This window comes from Triturus cristatus, chromosome 5_1 (genome assembly GCF_964204655.1).
Source record: "Triturus cristatus chromosome 5_1, aTriCri1.1, whole genome shotgun sequence".
NCBI lineage: Eukaryota > Metazoa > Chordata > Amphibia > Caudata > Salamandridae > Triturus > Triturus cristatus.
This window is the reverse complement of record NC_140587.1, coordinates 521,920,973-521,937,116: the sequence shown is the minus strand read 5'-3', so window position 1 is coordinate 521,937,116 and position 16,144 is coordinate 521,920,973.

Below are 16,144 nucleotides of genomic sequence, written 5' to 3'. Positions count from 1 at the left end.
CCCACTGCATTACACACCACATGTGGGTGTGAATATAAATAATACATGCAAACCCACCCCTGGCATATGCAGCACAATACACACACTGAGATCATGCCACAAGACTGTATAGTCATGTCACTGCCTACTAAACTAAGAGAGCCAAAGAGAACACACACTGTCTCGCACATCCCAGGACTGATAGGAATGTTCAGGTGCTGGGCCAGCCACCAAGATGTTGTCTGTCATGGAAGGAATAGGGTGGAGTTCCCACAGATACAATGCCCACAATTGTGAGTCAGGTGTTCAAATACCCAGCAGAACAAGTACCATATGTGTGCTAGGCTGGGATTACACACATGCATTGTGTGGAAAAGGGACAATTTCTCCATGAAGGCATGGCAAAATACCCTATACACAAGTTCAGTGAGTACCAAGGATGGCACAGACGATGCAGCTGGAGACATTGCTGAGCAGGCATGGCCAGAGTTGAAGGGATCCATGATCAACAAAGGAACTGTAGACACAGGGCAACACAACAATTGTGCAACTCTCTGCAGGGAAGATGTCAGGTGCCACAGAGGAAGGAACACTCCTTGGGACAATGTCTCCAAACACAAAGAGCATACACGACAAATAATCTTTGCAGAGACCTTGTGATGGCACACAGATACCAGGTTCCACCCCATGAGCAGCAGACTACAACATTTCCCTGAAACATAACACATGCCCACAACCCCAACTCCTGTAGCATCAGCGTCAACATCAATGCCTGAAATGCAAGACTTTTCTAAGGAAAATAGAAAATGCTTTATTCAGCATGAAAATAATAATGTGTAAACGGGACTATTCACAAAGGCCAATGGCCAGTCCATATCATCAGTCCTTGGGGGGGGACACATGGCCATGCGTCTCCCCTAGCTTGCCTGCACATCAGAAGACTCTGTGTCGTCGACTGGGGGGGGGGGGCATCATGTGGGGAAGGACCAGGCACCGCAGGGACAGGAGGGGGAAGGGTAGGTGTGGTGTGTGCAGGGACGGACGACTCCACCACAGGGGGTGGGGCAGCGCCAAAGGTGGATGTGAGCTCAGCACTGCACACTTCTGCCAGTTCTTCAAGCGTCTCCTCTGCACCCGGAGAAACAACAGGCCCCAAGGAGGGGGGGGGGGGTCAGAGGGATGGGTTGCAGTGCTACTGGGGGAGGTGGTGGACAGGCTGGGGGACTTAACTCCCCTACCCGTGGAATGCCTTGACCGTTTCTGGCCAGGTGAACTAGTGGGGCTGAGGCCCAGCCCAGCAAAGTAGGCATCCTTCTCAGAATCTGGGACAGGGGAGCCAAGGGGAGTGAACTTGGAGGGACTGGGGAGTGAGTCATGTGGACGAGGACTGTGGCTGTGTGCCTGCCTGTGTGCCCCAGACCCAGTGGGTGTGCCTGCTTCCCCCTGAGTGTGCGTGTCAGGAGGTGTGCGCTTGCCCTTACGTGGTGGTGTGATGCTTGTGTCTGGTGGGGTGCGTGTGTGTGGATGTCTTGGTGTGCTTGGGACAGGCATGGGTGTGGGACTTGTGGATGGGGCAGGGGTAGGGGGGAGGCAGCGCTGCAGGTGACTCACTACTGCCGTCAGTGACGAGTCCAGGGACCTCAGCACCATCCGTTGGTCAGACATCGCTGATGACATGCCCTCCATGTACCACACCATCTGGGTCAGCAGTCTGGTGTGGCCATGGAGGACAGTCAGGATCGATGTCTGCCCAACTTGCAACTGCCGCTGAATGTCCACAGACTCGGCAGTGTGGGCAGCAGGGGGACAGGGGCAGGGGGTGCGGTAACTGGCACAAAGGAGACACGGTGTGGCCTAGCACGGACAGAAGGGACCCGAGCAAGTGGGAGGGCGGTGATGGGAATGGAGGGGGCGGCGAGAGATGTACTGCTGCTTTCACCTGTGGGAGCAGCCTCCGCCCCCTCTGGGAGCTCAGCCTCGGACCCGTCTGCCTCGTAGTCAGTGTTGGTACTGGGCAGGTCCTCCGCCTCACTCCCCTCGCCCTCCGTGCCACTGGATTCCACCAACTCCTCAGCAGTGGTGGCACCACTGCTCAATCCCTCCTCCACTTCCGTGCCAGTGTCTCCCTCGGTGTCCTCTGATGATGCTGTGGGCAAGGTGAAGAGACAGGAAAAAATCAGTCACCTGTATACATCTGACACATGAGTCCAAACAAAATAGGCAACAGTGCATATCAGGAAAGGCATCATGAGTAACATCTAGAATACTCCCCACATATGTAAGCCCTGCACTCCCCAGTTGGTTGACCCACCATGCCACTTGGAAACAATGAAAATTAGGACACAACAGCAAATAACTTGAAATCACAAGATCATGAGAAGCTAGTGTCTGGGATCAGTTGAGCACAGCAAGACTATGAAGGCATGCCACCTCTTGTTCACTGTGAACCAAACAGTATTGTCGCACCCAAGGCCAAATACCACATGCCAATGCAGAAGGTGTCCCCACACTCAGAGACCTGTGAGAATTTTTGACACCCCAAAGAAATACATTGTGACTCCTGGAGAATGACAACCCTTTACACAATGGACATGTCTAGAATGTGTGAATTTGGCACTCTCTGACCACAACACACATGTGTCTGTATAGCAGAAGTCACACAAGGAGGTGCGCACCAAACTACATGTACACAGTCATTGTCTGAGCTGCCAGACTCATTCAAATCAGCGACTGTTAGGCAGAAATGGCGTATCAGTAAGTACATATACATGGCACCACGGTGGTCTGGATGACTTGACACTCGTAAATTGATATCAGCAACAACCAAGGACTAACCCAAATGCTACCACACTGTGGGAACATGTATATGTATGAACTCCAAGCAAGTTTTGTTCAAACTGTGCCTTACTTTAAAATGTGCCAGCGTGTCACTGGACAGTGTAAAGGTGGTGTCTTGTGCACTTCCTTGGGAGACATCTGTCATGTAGGCACATCATTGTCCTTCACAACAAAACAACAAGGTCAAGCATATGAAACATTGAGACATGTTGACAGGTGTAGTGAGTGCCAATGGACATTTTCTCCGAGTAACATCTTGAATAATGTCATTTGTCACATGGCTATCCGTCACCTGATCACACAGTTGGCAACACATATGACCTACTGACTGTCATCTGGAGTGGCACACATGTCCACACCCAGGACAATGCATAAGCTAATGGGCCTGCAATTGTTTAGCAAAAAAGCCTATCTGTACTGTGGGTTCCCCCTCATGGCAAGCCAGAATGTACCCACTGATGTCAGCACACAAAGTCACAACTGTGTAGCATTTGAACCACACACAGGTGCCAAAAATGTATAAGCAGGATACATGATTGTCAAAAACTGACACAGGCTACGAAGCACAAACATTAAGCACTGGCCAACATCATGGGGGCACTGCACGATGACTTTCTGTACTGTGAATCATCACACACAAGTCAGAACTGGCAATGAAACATCAGGGTTGAACATGTACGCCCCTCCCGCACACACTCACCCATACCTGAGTCAATGTGACTGATACCGATCAAGAAGTGACACCTCTTATTCAGGGTTACAATAACTGTGCTTGAAAACTAGCTTCATTAACACGACATCACCTTGTAGGGCTGCCAAAACATATTGGTCACAAACAAACATCAACAGATTGTTGTGAATAGCCACACAGGCACTGCCCAGTGTGAGTATGCACAAGCAAACTGGTGTATCCCTGTCCAGTGGACAAATGTATCACACATGTGAAAAATACTACCTAGGCCAGGGAACAATGCCACAGAGGCAGAGCCATGCTGAACCCACAGTGAATGTGCAGTGTTGGATGACACACATGAGTAGGAGGGCAGGCTGTGTCAGATGACTGTAGTGGGCACATGGTAATGCATGGTGCAAGTCTGTTCATTTGAACCCTCATACTCCTATGTTGAGACTCAGCATCAGTGCCAACAATTATGCACCCCCAAATGACTGAACAGGACAGGGCACAGGCAGACCACCCCCACACATGATGCTGAGAGCAGTGTGCGCCTTGATAAACTGGCAGCCTAGATGACCATGTGCAATAGTGATAACACACAGACCAGGTAACACATGACAAGGAGGGGAAGGGAGGAAGAACAGCACAGGTTGACTTGGGGGAGCAGGATATGCACTGCACATATATATCCTGGCAGTGTATCTAGGCGACAGAGCAGCTACAAAAGCTGGCGACACACAACAAACACACATGTACCTACCCCCTTCCTGCTGCTGTAACTCCTGTATCCGCCTATCCAGGTCAGGGAAGACCACCGCCAGGACACGCTTCATCTGGTGGGTCAGGCGCCGGCGCCCGCCATGCTTGCGAGGAGCCTCCTCCTTCATCATGACCCGGGCGATCCTCCGGGTCCAGCACCGGATGTCCTGCCATCTCTTCCTCACTTGTGGCAGGTGCCGACTGCGACCCTCCACCGATTGCACAGCCTTGACGGCATCCTTCCAGATCTTCCCCTTGTGGTAGGCGGTTACCTGTGTGGATGACAAAGTGGGACAACATCACTACACCTGCACCATGTCACAGAGACACACATTTGAACATCTTTGATTTGTTGAACAGGGCATAGTATGCTGGCAAGTAATAGCACCTTAGTCATAGGGACTTTTTCCACTGGGGACGCACCAATGCACTACATGGCATAGTAAGTACACAGGTGGCATGAGGGGTGTGAAACAATCCCTGATCATGGCACACACTGTGCATCCCAAGCAACACAAGGCTGATGGACAGCACCGCAAAGCAGTCACATGCCCCAGGCCACTGACGAAACCTCAGCAGAGTACACAGACACACACAGGCACACATCAATCACCTGCCACAGGCAACAGCGGATGCAAACCTCACTCTGCACATGTGCCACTTGCCAGGGGGGGGTCACAGGTGTGGGGCTAGCTCAGCAAGTCAGACACACAGCACGGCTTACTTTTCACATCAGATGGATTGAGCAGTTGCCTCCTCCATGCAGCTGTGGTGCAACACTCCACATAGAAACTCACCCACATGACAAGAAACATTCACACACATCAATGTCCAGGGGGCGTACACATCATTTGGACACTCTCACCACTCTCACCACAGCTCCACTCAACTCTCACACACACATCTGTGGGTGCAGTCACCTGTCACACCGGGGTGACCACTGAATCACCGCAGTACAATAGAACAAGAATGCCCTAGAGGATTAGGCTCGCTGAATGTGCCATGTACTATGCAGTGAATGTCACAGTAAGCACAATGCAAGTGAGGAGTGCACACATGAACTACATCAAGCCCTGCATGAGAGACATAAGCCATCCACCCCCCTCTGGGACCCACTCCAACCAACATTGCATGTCTGTCACACCTAGACACAATGCCAGAAGTGACAGACACAAAAAAGGTGCACAGGCAAAGGTAGTGGAGTCAGCACTCACCTGCTCCCCTGGTCAACCACACAGCATGGGGTACTGTGGGAGGATCACATCCAGCAGGGCCTCATTCTCCTCCTGGGTGAAAGGCTCGGCCATCTCCACAGTCCTTGCCATGGTGCCAGAGGAAGACAATACAGCAGCAGTGGTATCGACTGACATGTTGTGCAGGCAAGTGCCCTCCCATGGGTTCTGCCTGCCTTAGATCTGCCTTGCTGGCCTATTTCATTTACAGGAGTACAGAGTGATTGGTCTGACTCATTTGCATCCTACGTTTCCTCCAATCCCTTTAAACATACACCAGTGACAGCCTTAGCATCTTTCGAATTTTCAGCATCATGTCAAGTCAACAACCACTTCACAACAATGTATAATGTGGCCAACTGCTTTTTCCAGACCACATGATGTTAAATTTTGAACTTGAAACTCGGTATCCATGACAACCAGCATGCATTTAGGCCCTAATACTTGTCCCTCATGTGCCCCCCTTGTAATTCTTAAATCCCCACACAGGTACGGCGCGTTTCACACGTACCCTTAGGGCACCATCACTACAGTGATATGGGCCATACTCACGCGTGTACGGGCCGTACACGCGTGAGTACGTGCCATATCACTCGGACCTACGGTACCCCCTACTATAGTGATAGGCACGTACTCACTCGTGTACGGGCCGTACACGCGTGAGTATGTGCCATATCACTAGGGCCTACGGTACCCCCAACTATAGTGATAGGCACATACTCACGTGTGTACGGGCCGTACATGCGTGAGTACGTGCCGTATCACTCGGACCTACGGTACCCCAACTATAGTGATAGGCACGTACTCACGCATGTACGGGCCGTACACGCGTGAGTACGTGCCGTATCACTCGGACCTACGCTACCCCCAACTATAGTGATAGGCACGTACTCGCGCGTGTACGGGCCGTACACGCGTGAGTACGTGCTGTATCACTCGGACCTACGGTACCCCCAACTATAGTGATAGGCACGTACTCACGCGTGTACGGGCCGTACACGCGTGAGTACGTGCTGTATCACTCGGGCCTACGGTACCCCCAACTGTAGTGATAGGCACGTACTCACGCGTGTACGGGCCGTACCCGCGTGAGTACGTGCCGTATCACTAGGGCCTACGGTACCCCCAACTATAGTGATAGGCACGTACTCACGCGTGTACGGGCCGTACATGCGTGAGTACGTGCCGTATCACTAGGGCCTACGGTACCCCCAACTACAGTGATAGGCACGTACTCATGCGTGTATGGGCCGTACACGCGTGAGTACGTGCCATATCACTCGGACCTACGGTATCCCAACTATAGTGATAGGCACTTACTCACGCGTGTAGGGGCCATACACGCGTGAGTACGTGCCTTATCACTCGGACCTACGGTACCCCAACTATAGTGATAGGCACATACTCACGCGTGTACGGGCCGTACACGCGTGAGTATGTGCCATATCACTTGGGCCTACGGTACCCCCAACTATAGTGATAGGCACGTACTCACACGTGTACGGGCCGTACATGTGTGAGTACGTGCCGTATCACTCGGACCTACGGTACCCCAACTATAGTGATAGGCACGTACGCATGTGTGTACAGGCCGTACACTCGTGAGTATGTGCCGTATCACTCGGACCTATGGTACCCCCAACTATAGTGATAGGCACGTACTCACACGTGTAAGGGCCGTACACGCGTGAGTACGTGCCGTATCACTAGGGCCTACGGTACCCCCAACTATAGTGATAGGCACGTACTCACGCGTGTACGGGCCGTACACGCGTGAGTACGTGCCATATCACTCGGACCTACGGTATCCCAACTATAGTGATAGGCACATACTCACGCGTGTAGGGGCCGTACACGCGTGAGTACGTGCCTTATCACTCGGACCTACGGTACCCCAACTATAGTGATAGGCACATACTCACGTGTGTACGGGCCGTACACACGTGAGTATGTGCCATATCACTCGGGCCTACGTTACCCCCAACTATAGTGATAGGCACGTACTCACACGTGTACGGGCCGTACATGTGTGAGTACGTGCCGTATCACTCGGACCTACGGTACCCCAACTATAGTGATAGGCACGTATGCATGCGTGTACGGGCCGTACACGCGTGAGTGTATGCCGTATCACTCTGACCTACGGTACCCCCAACTATAGTGATAGGCACGTACTCACACATGTACAGGCCGTACACGCGTGAGTACGTGCTGTATCACTCGGACCTACGGTACCCCAACTATAGTGATAGGCACGTACTCACGCGTCTATGGGCCGTACGCACATGAGTATGTGCCGTATCACTCGGACCTACGGTACCCCAACTATAGTGATAGGCACGTACTCACGCTTGTACGGGCCGTACACGCGTGAGTACGTGCCATATCACTCGGACCTACGGTACCCCCAACTATAGTGATAGGCACGTACTCACGCGTGTACGGGCCGTACACACGTGAGTATGTGCCGTATCACTAGGGCCTAAGGTACCCCCAACTATAGTGATAGGCACGTACTCACGCATGTACGGGCCGTACACGCGTGAGTACGTGCCGTATCACTAGGCCTACAGTACCCCCAACTATAGTGATAGGCACATACTCACACGTGTACAGGCCGTACACGCGTGAGTACGTGCCGTATCACTCGGACCTACAGTACCCCAACTATAGTGATAGGCACATACTCACGCGTGTACGGGCCGTACACGCGTGAGTACGTGCCATATCACTCGGACCTACGGTACCCCCAACTATAGTGATAGGCACATACTCACACGTGTATGGGCTGTACACGCGTGAGTACGTGCCGTATCACTAGGGCCTACGGTACCCCCAACTATAGTGATAGGCACGTACTCACGCGTGTACGGGCCGTACACGCATGAGTATGTGCTGTATCACTCGGACCTACGGTACCACAACTATAGTGATAGGCACGTACTCACGCATGTACGGCATGTACTCCCGCGTGAGTACAGCCCATACACACGCCCTCAGAGCATGTGTACTGCGTTTCACAGCTTACACTGTTGATAGGAGGCGCACACTAAAGAAATGGAGGTTTGAGACTCGCACAAGGCTGGACATCAAGTCATTGTCAGTGCAGTCCTTCATGTGCAGGGCCTAGGTGTGTCAGGCAGTGATGTGGCACATGTCTCATCATGTTGTGGCACAATAGATGTGTGATGAGCTGTTTACACATGTCATGTGTGATGGGGCACTATGTGGCACACTTCCCCTTCACACTTTGCACATGTGTGCATGTAGGACACACGTGTCAAGCACTGCATCACTGGTATGGCACAGTCACCAACACCCGCAACTGTCCCCTGATGGCAGGTACATGGATAATTACACCTGACATGTGACTACCAGCGTGCCACGATGTGACTATGTCATGTGTGTGTCATGTGTTCCCATGAGCTTGCCGTTGGTGTTCCGTCAACTCCATCTGCTGTTGCAGCATCCAACATGTGTCTGTGTGCATATGTGCATGACACACATATACGCACACCATGCCACATGTGGACTCACACGTTACATGTGTCATGATGGTTGGAAGATGACTTCCTGACATGAGGCAATATCTGCGTTGTCTCAATGTCTGTGTCATCCATTTTTGACATGTACTTCTTCATGGAAATGTGTGTTATCTGTCCTTTTTCAGATGACATGTGACCTGTGCGTCTACACTCCCGCCAGCTGTCTGTATGAGATAACATCCTTCAAATGCTGATATGTGGATGTCTGTCACTCATGTAATGTGTCTGGCTGGTCACTTACACTGGCCCACAGCTATTTTAATGGCATGTCACATCAACATTGCCATACAACTATTGTGGCTGGCTCTTCGTAGGAGTATCACCTGGCTGGCTTACGTGTCCTGGATGTATTGCACAGACCAGACTCTGTTTTAAGCAGATGTGTATTAGCTGTTGAACATGTGCTCACCTCAGTGACATTGGTGTGGTAATGTACTCACTCTCCGTTATTCCTTCCAAATCTCTGCAGGGCACCGCCTCGCCCCAGATGAATGCCAGACCTGGATGCCATGCGTGAACATGACTGCATACGCAGATACCGCTTCTCGCAAGAGTTGATAGAGGACTTGACCCGCCGGCTTGAACCACACCTCCAACCACAACACAGGTATCCTACAGCTCTGACTCCCAAGATGAGGTGATGGCAGCCCTACATTTTTTTGCCACCGGTACGTTTCAATTGACCATAGCTGATGTCGGTGGCCTGTCCCAGACAATGTTCAGCCGTGTCCTGCATGATGTTTTAGAAGCCATGTTGGTACACCTGGATGAAATCATCCATTTTCCCACTCGTGAGCAGTTGACAGGTGTCAAGGGTGAGTTCTATGCCCTGGGAGGGATGCCTCACGTAATTGGGGCCATTGATGGGACACATGTGGCTTTGGTACCACCACAGGCACAGGAGGTAGCCTTTCGGAACCGCAAACATTATCACTCTATCAATGCCCTTGTGGTGTGTCTTGCTAACATGCTGATATCCCATGTCTGTGCCCGTTTTCCAGGGTCCGCACACGATGCCAACATCATGAGGCGTAGCAACGTGCCAGAAATGATGCTGCAGCTGCACGCGGAACGAGCATGTATTGTTGGTTGGTATACTCTGTTAGTCCTGTGTTTTGCGCTATCTTTGTATCTTACGCCATCTCCTGACCCACTTCTTCACATGATGTTTCCATGTAGGGGACTCTGGCTATTCAAACATGCCATGGCTGATGACGCCTCTCTCCGCAACCCCAGAACAGCCGCAGAACATCAGTACAACGACACCCATGGGCAGATGAGGCGCGTGATTGAGAGGACGTTTGGACTCCTGAAGAGCAGATTCCGGTGCCTCCACAAGACCGGCGGCGCCCTCCCATATGCCCCGGTGAAGGTCTGCAAAATCTTCATTGTGTGCTGCATGCTGCACAACATGGCAGTGGAGAAGGCCGTGCCACTCATCCTTGATCCGGATTAGCAGGATCATCCACCCGTGGAGGATGAAGGGCTTGGGTACGGGGCAAGTGAGGATGAGGATGAAGGATGAGGATGAGGACATCCGGAGTCAGCTTATCCGCAACTTCTTCTCATAATGGTGAGTCCCTGTGTCTGAGTGTGCACGCTTTGAGCCTTGTGTGGAATGTGTTGCAATGTGTGTGTCCAGCTGACTGTGTGCTAAGTGACTTGGAGGTGTGTTCTGATGTGTTATTCAAGTGATGATGTCATTCCACACATTTTAGCTAGGACACTAAATTTTTTAAAAGCATGGTGACAACATAATTCCTGTAGAGTACATGTACATGTCTGCGGATTACTAGCTCTTCGCTGACTTCTTGTGTGTCTGTCCTCCCCAGGTTCTTGCGGCTGTCGTCTGCTCATGTCATCATTGCCCTCCTGCTATTCCTCATGAGTATTGCAACGTGTGCTGGATCAGAGTTACATGCACAGACATGGTGAAAAGTCATTTTGGGTAAGGAGTGCAGCAAGTCATTTTGTGGGTGGTACGTGTTTGTGATATGTGGGGATTGCTCCTGTGCATGTTGTGTTACCATGCATATATGTCGACTCACCACGGGGCACATGACGTGTTGCATGGCTCCCATGAATTGATAGTCACCCTTCCTGACAGTCATCTGTAATGGTTTGTGGATTCTGATGAAGGCATCAATGTGTGTATAACGTCCCTCAGGAACATACGGGATGCTAATGGTGGACATAGTGTGGGACATCCCCATATGAGGCTCAATGGGGAATGCAGACTCTCCGTGTGCAGCAAGGGGTGTTAGGCTCAACCCCTTTTCTTGTGTGCCAGCTCAGTAGGATTTACCACATCTGTGTGTTGAAGGGGGTGTCCAGTGGAGGTCACACATGGTCAGCCAAATGACCTGTGAGTCTGTTCGAATTGATGCATTTCCCTTAGTGTGAGGCTGAGTAATAAAGGTGTCCGTCACACTCCAAGGTGCCTCATCTCTGTCAATGCAGGTCTCTTGCCACTTTGCATGCGGCATATCTGGCATAGTTGGGGAAGATTATGCATAGGAGTCCATGTGTAGTTTACCAACATGCATGCAGTTGATCATGGATTAGGCTCCCTATTGGGCATGAAGTACATGGTCGTGGATGTTTTTTGCCATGTTGGTCCACACAATGGGCCATCAACACCTGCTGAGGGTGTGTCTCCTGTGCGCAGGTCGGCCTTCAGTTTCCTGATCCGGTGTCATGCTTCTTTGGTGATTGTGCATGCATTGTCTCTGGGTGTGCCATGTGACACTGGACACTCCTTACTTTACACACGCGCCTGTTGCAGTTGTCCTTCTGACATCCTAGTCTTTGTGTGCAAATTCTGGCATTTGGCAAGGAGATGCCGCCTGCTGCTGTGGCCCCTGCAGCAAGGGCCCACAGAGTATCCAGCTTTGGCAACATACACGCCTCCAAGATGCTCCTCACTTCCTCCCTCCACCCATTCATTTGGCTGTCCTCAGCTTTTCTATGCCACTGTTGCCGCCACACAGTGCCAAAGGCTGGACTATCAGCACATGCAAGGTGCACATTGCACCACCATCCTGTCCTTGCATAACCCACATCACACTACAGTCTGATGTGGCAGCCACAGTCCGAGCTATGTCCATCCGCACATCTAACGCCTGCTGACAGACATACCCTGGGCACACTCACGACACCTTTGCATGCTGAGTGTGCAACTCCAACTGCCTACACTGTGCTGCCCCGCCTTCCAGACCCTGTCACACCAACCAGGTCACGTCCATAATACTCCCCACCGGCTCTGTAGCCCAGCAAGGGCATGGGAGTGGGACTCAAGGCTTCAGCATGTAGTATGGTGTAATCGTCTGGGACATGGCAAAGGTATCATCTCTCTGCATGTCAATCTACAGAGTGTCCAGGACCCCCCTCTCCACCATCACATGCGCACAGCACCTCATCATCAGCTTGTATGCCATTGACAGCCAGGTGCTCCTCACCCCCAACAAAGACACAGACATTGGCAGTTCCATCATTCAAGTATGCATGAGATCCATTGATGAATGGCTGAACACAAGCCACCTGAAGCTGGACTTGTACAGGACTGAGGTGATCATCTGAGGATTGTCCCCTTCCAGCTGGGTCAAGTGCTTGTGTCCCACCCGCAAGAGCCCTGCACAAGCACCTAGTGGCCACACACAGAAGATGGTGTGCCTCATGTTTGGCTCGCTCACATTTGCCATGTTAGTCCACAGCATCTGTACCTCATGCTGCAACGCCCGCTGCATTATGCACATGATCCACAGATAGATCCACTCCAAGAAAAGACAGACCATCCCCCAGGTCCATGACAACATCCGTGTCAAATACTGCCCTGCCCTCTACGGAGCAAGTACATCCAAACTCCCAGGAAACTTGTCCACATCCAGGGTGCATCTGCACACCTCAGCTTCAACACCCTACGCCCCAGCCACCTCACCGTCCACCATAGATAGCTGCAATGGATCACTGTCTGCTGCAGGATGACCTCCACACTCCCCACCCACACTCAGGAGGCAGTCCACAACCCCTACCCCAAACCAACCTTGTACGTCTGTCATCCTAGATCCTGTTGGGCCATCTCCGTGCATCCAACCTTGCCCTGGCCACCGTTCTTCAAATCTACCGTACTCCAGCATACGGGACATTGTTCTCCCACCTGGCCACACATACCTGGGACTCCCTCCCGGGGAACCTCCACATGAGCCATGACCTTACGCCTTGATGATAATCTCCCAAATAGGTCTGTCCGCACAGTTTAGCAAGCCCCCCCTCAGCAGCCAGAGGCCATCACAGGTGAGTGTTGTGCTCCATGCCTACATTGAGTGATACCTTGTGACCCATGTGTGTCCTGTACCAGACTCTGATCCCAGGGTATGGATGGCTGGAGTTAGTTCAACACTCAGGCATAGTTTGACATTTCCACACACATATGTTGTTGAATAATGCAAAATGACAGGAACGTCTCATGACCAAAGTAATATACGTATTTGCGGTGGGGTAAGTGTTTTGGTAGATGGAATTAGGTGCTCTACCGGGGAAATAGAATCCAAAGTTCACAGGGGGAGATGGTATCCTTGGCATTGGAAGTCATCAGAGTCCAGGGCACAGTGTTGGTCATCATTGGTCAGACTGTGACCAGCAAGTCCATGTGGCAGAGAATGTCATTGGATGAGGTGCTGCTGTTGCGCCAGATGGCCAGGTGCCAGGCCAGGTGACCTGGGAGATGTGGATGGTCTGCTGACTCTCACGGTCTTTTCCGTGGACGACCCACCTTCCTCCGGGGACCCTCAGATGCAGGCCTTGACGATGTTTGGGACGCTCTGTCAGACGAATCCTCCTCCTCCTCCTCCCTCCCTGTGTCTGGTGCTGGTCTACGCCTGGTGGCACAGGGAGGCTTGCCAATGCTTTGGGCGATCTGACAGAGTGATTGGCTCATGTCCCTGTGCACCGCCAGAAGCTCAGCCAGTCTTGCCTCCATCCGTCCTTGGTGTTGTTGATGACTGGCATGATGCTCGACCTGCAGGTTCTTAATCTCATCGAGGGTCCCCAGCATCTCTGAGAGTCTCGACACGACCTGGGTGATGCCTCTGGTGTCACGCTGGTATGTGTCCAGGATGTTGCGTATGTGTGACATACCGGTGTCCTGAGCTGGCTGGTCAGGTTTGCGCCTCCGCCTGCCTCCACTCCCACCACCCCTGCCCACTTGCGCCTGGCCTGCCCTTGTGGGCACATCGGGTCTACGGGACCCCTGAGGGATGGCATTTGCAGGGTTGCCTGCCTCCTCCTGGGTGCCCGGAGAACCTTGTCCCTCCTGGTCAGACTGTCTCTGTTGTTCAGTGCGAGCAGGGCTCCTGGGTGTGTCCTGGGATGTGCCAGGAATGGGGGTGGTGGTTGGCACAGATGTACCTGATGCAGGTTCTGCAGGGGCTTGGACACCAGAGGGTCCAGGTTGGTCGGGGTCTTCCACGGAGTGGTGAGAGTCATCGCTGCCGGTGGGATCATCTTCACGTGGAGCCTGGGACTGTGATTCTTCCCCCCAGTGTTGGGGGGAGATCGACGACGTTGCCCTGTGTGTGAGAGAGAGACAATGTTAATGGTGTTTCATGCGACATCTATGTTTCATACATATTCAAGTTGACACAGTTCCTCCAGGTAGATGGATGTGCCTAGCATTCCTCTCAATGTCCACTTGGGGATGGGTATGTTGCGGTGGACAGATTGGGATGTTCTCCTGAGTGTTTGACCTGTAGATTGTTGGCTATGATGCTTAGTTGGCTATGGATTGGTCTTGTTGTGTCACATGTCCATTGTGGGAGTGTGTAAATCCGTTGCCTGCCCCGGGGGTGTGTGCTTGTGTTAGGGGGGGTGTGACCGGGCATGCTGTTGTGTGTAGTGTGAGTTGTCATTGGGTCTCCCAGGTGATGTGTTTGTCCCCTCATGACATTGAGTGTGAGTTCCTGTGCTAGATACTTGTGCTTGTGGAGTTGGTGTTTGAGTGTACAGTGGTCCCAGGAGGGCCTTGTGCTGCATACAGCAGGGCCAGGTGTCAGCTACCTTGTCAGTACTTTGCCAGTCCCTGTGCATTGTGCATGGGTATGTACCTATGCCATATGGGCTGATGGCATTGGTGTCTGCGTCTCATTTTCACAATGTGTTGTGTTGGGCCCACCCTCCCAGCCTCCCGGACATCCAGTCTTGTGTTTGTGGTTGTTGTAGCCTTGGACATGGCCTTGCCTTGATTTGTGAAGGGTGCATGGAGACGTTAGTTGCATGAGCGTGGTTTTTGAGTGTGGTTGTGTGCGGTGAGTGCTTGGGGGAAGTTGCGTGCATTTGGTGTATATGTGGGGTGGACCCCATTGCCCCCATGTTACGTAAATTGTTTGTGTACTCACCAGGCTCTGCGACTCCTTCGACTCCGTGTACTCCCACCGGCGGTAGCAGGGCCATCACCTTCTCCTCCCAGGGATGGTAGTGTACAGGTCTGTGGGCGGCCCACCTCCAGTGATGTTACTCTGGGCATATTCTTGGTTCATTTTCCTCTTGACCGCCCTGCGCAGATCGTACCACCCGGCTTGGCATTCATGCCTGGTCCTTCGGATGGGCACAACAGCATTCACCTTATCGACAATCCTCTGCCACATGGCAGATTTTTTAGCTATGCTGGTCTGTCTGACCAATGTTCCAAACAGCTGTGGCTCGACTCCGATGACTTCGTTGACAAGAAGGTCCAGCTCCACCGTTGTGAACTTTGGATTCTTGTCTGTGGGCATGGTGTGGGGTGTGGGTGTGGGTGTGTATGGTTGTGGGTGTGTGGGAGTGAATGTGACGGTGTGTGTGTGAATGTGAAGAGGGGGATGTTTGTGAAGGAGGTTGTGTGAAGGTGTGTGAGTGAAGGTGTAGTGAAGGTATCAGTAATGTAGAGTTGTTTCTCTGTGGGGTCTGGCAGCAGTGGGTCTGTTGCAAAGGCTCATGGGTTGTGTGTGTGGGCCCTTTATATTGGTCCATTTTTGGGTGTGGCTGTGTTTGAATTTTGGTGGGTGTGTTATAAGAGGTGGTTGTGATTTGGTCCTGTGTTTGCCTGTTTGGATGTGCCAGGTCAGTCATTGAGATGTATT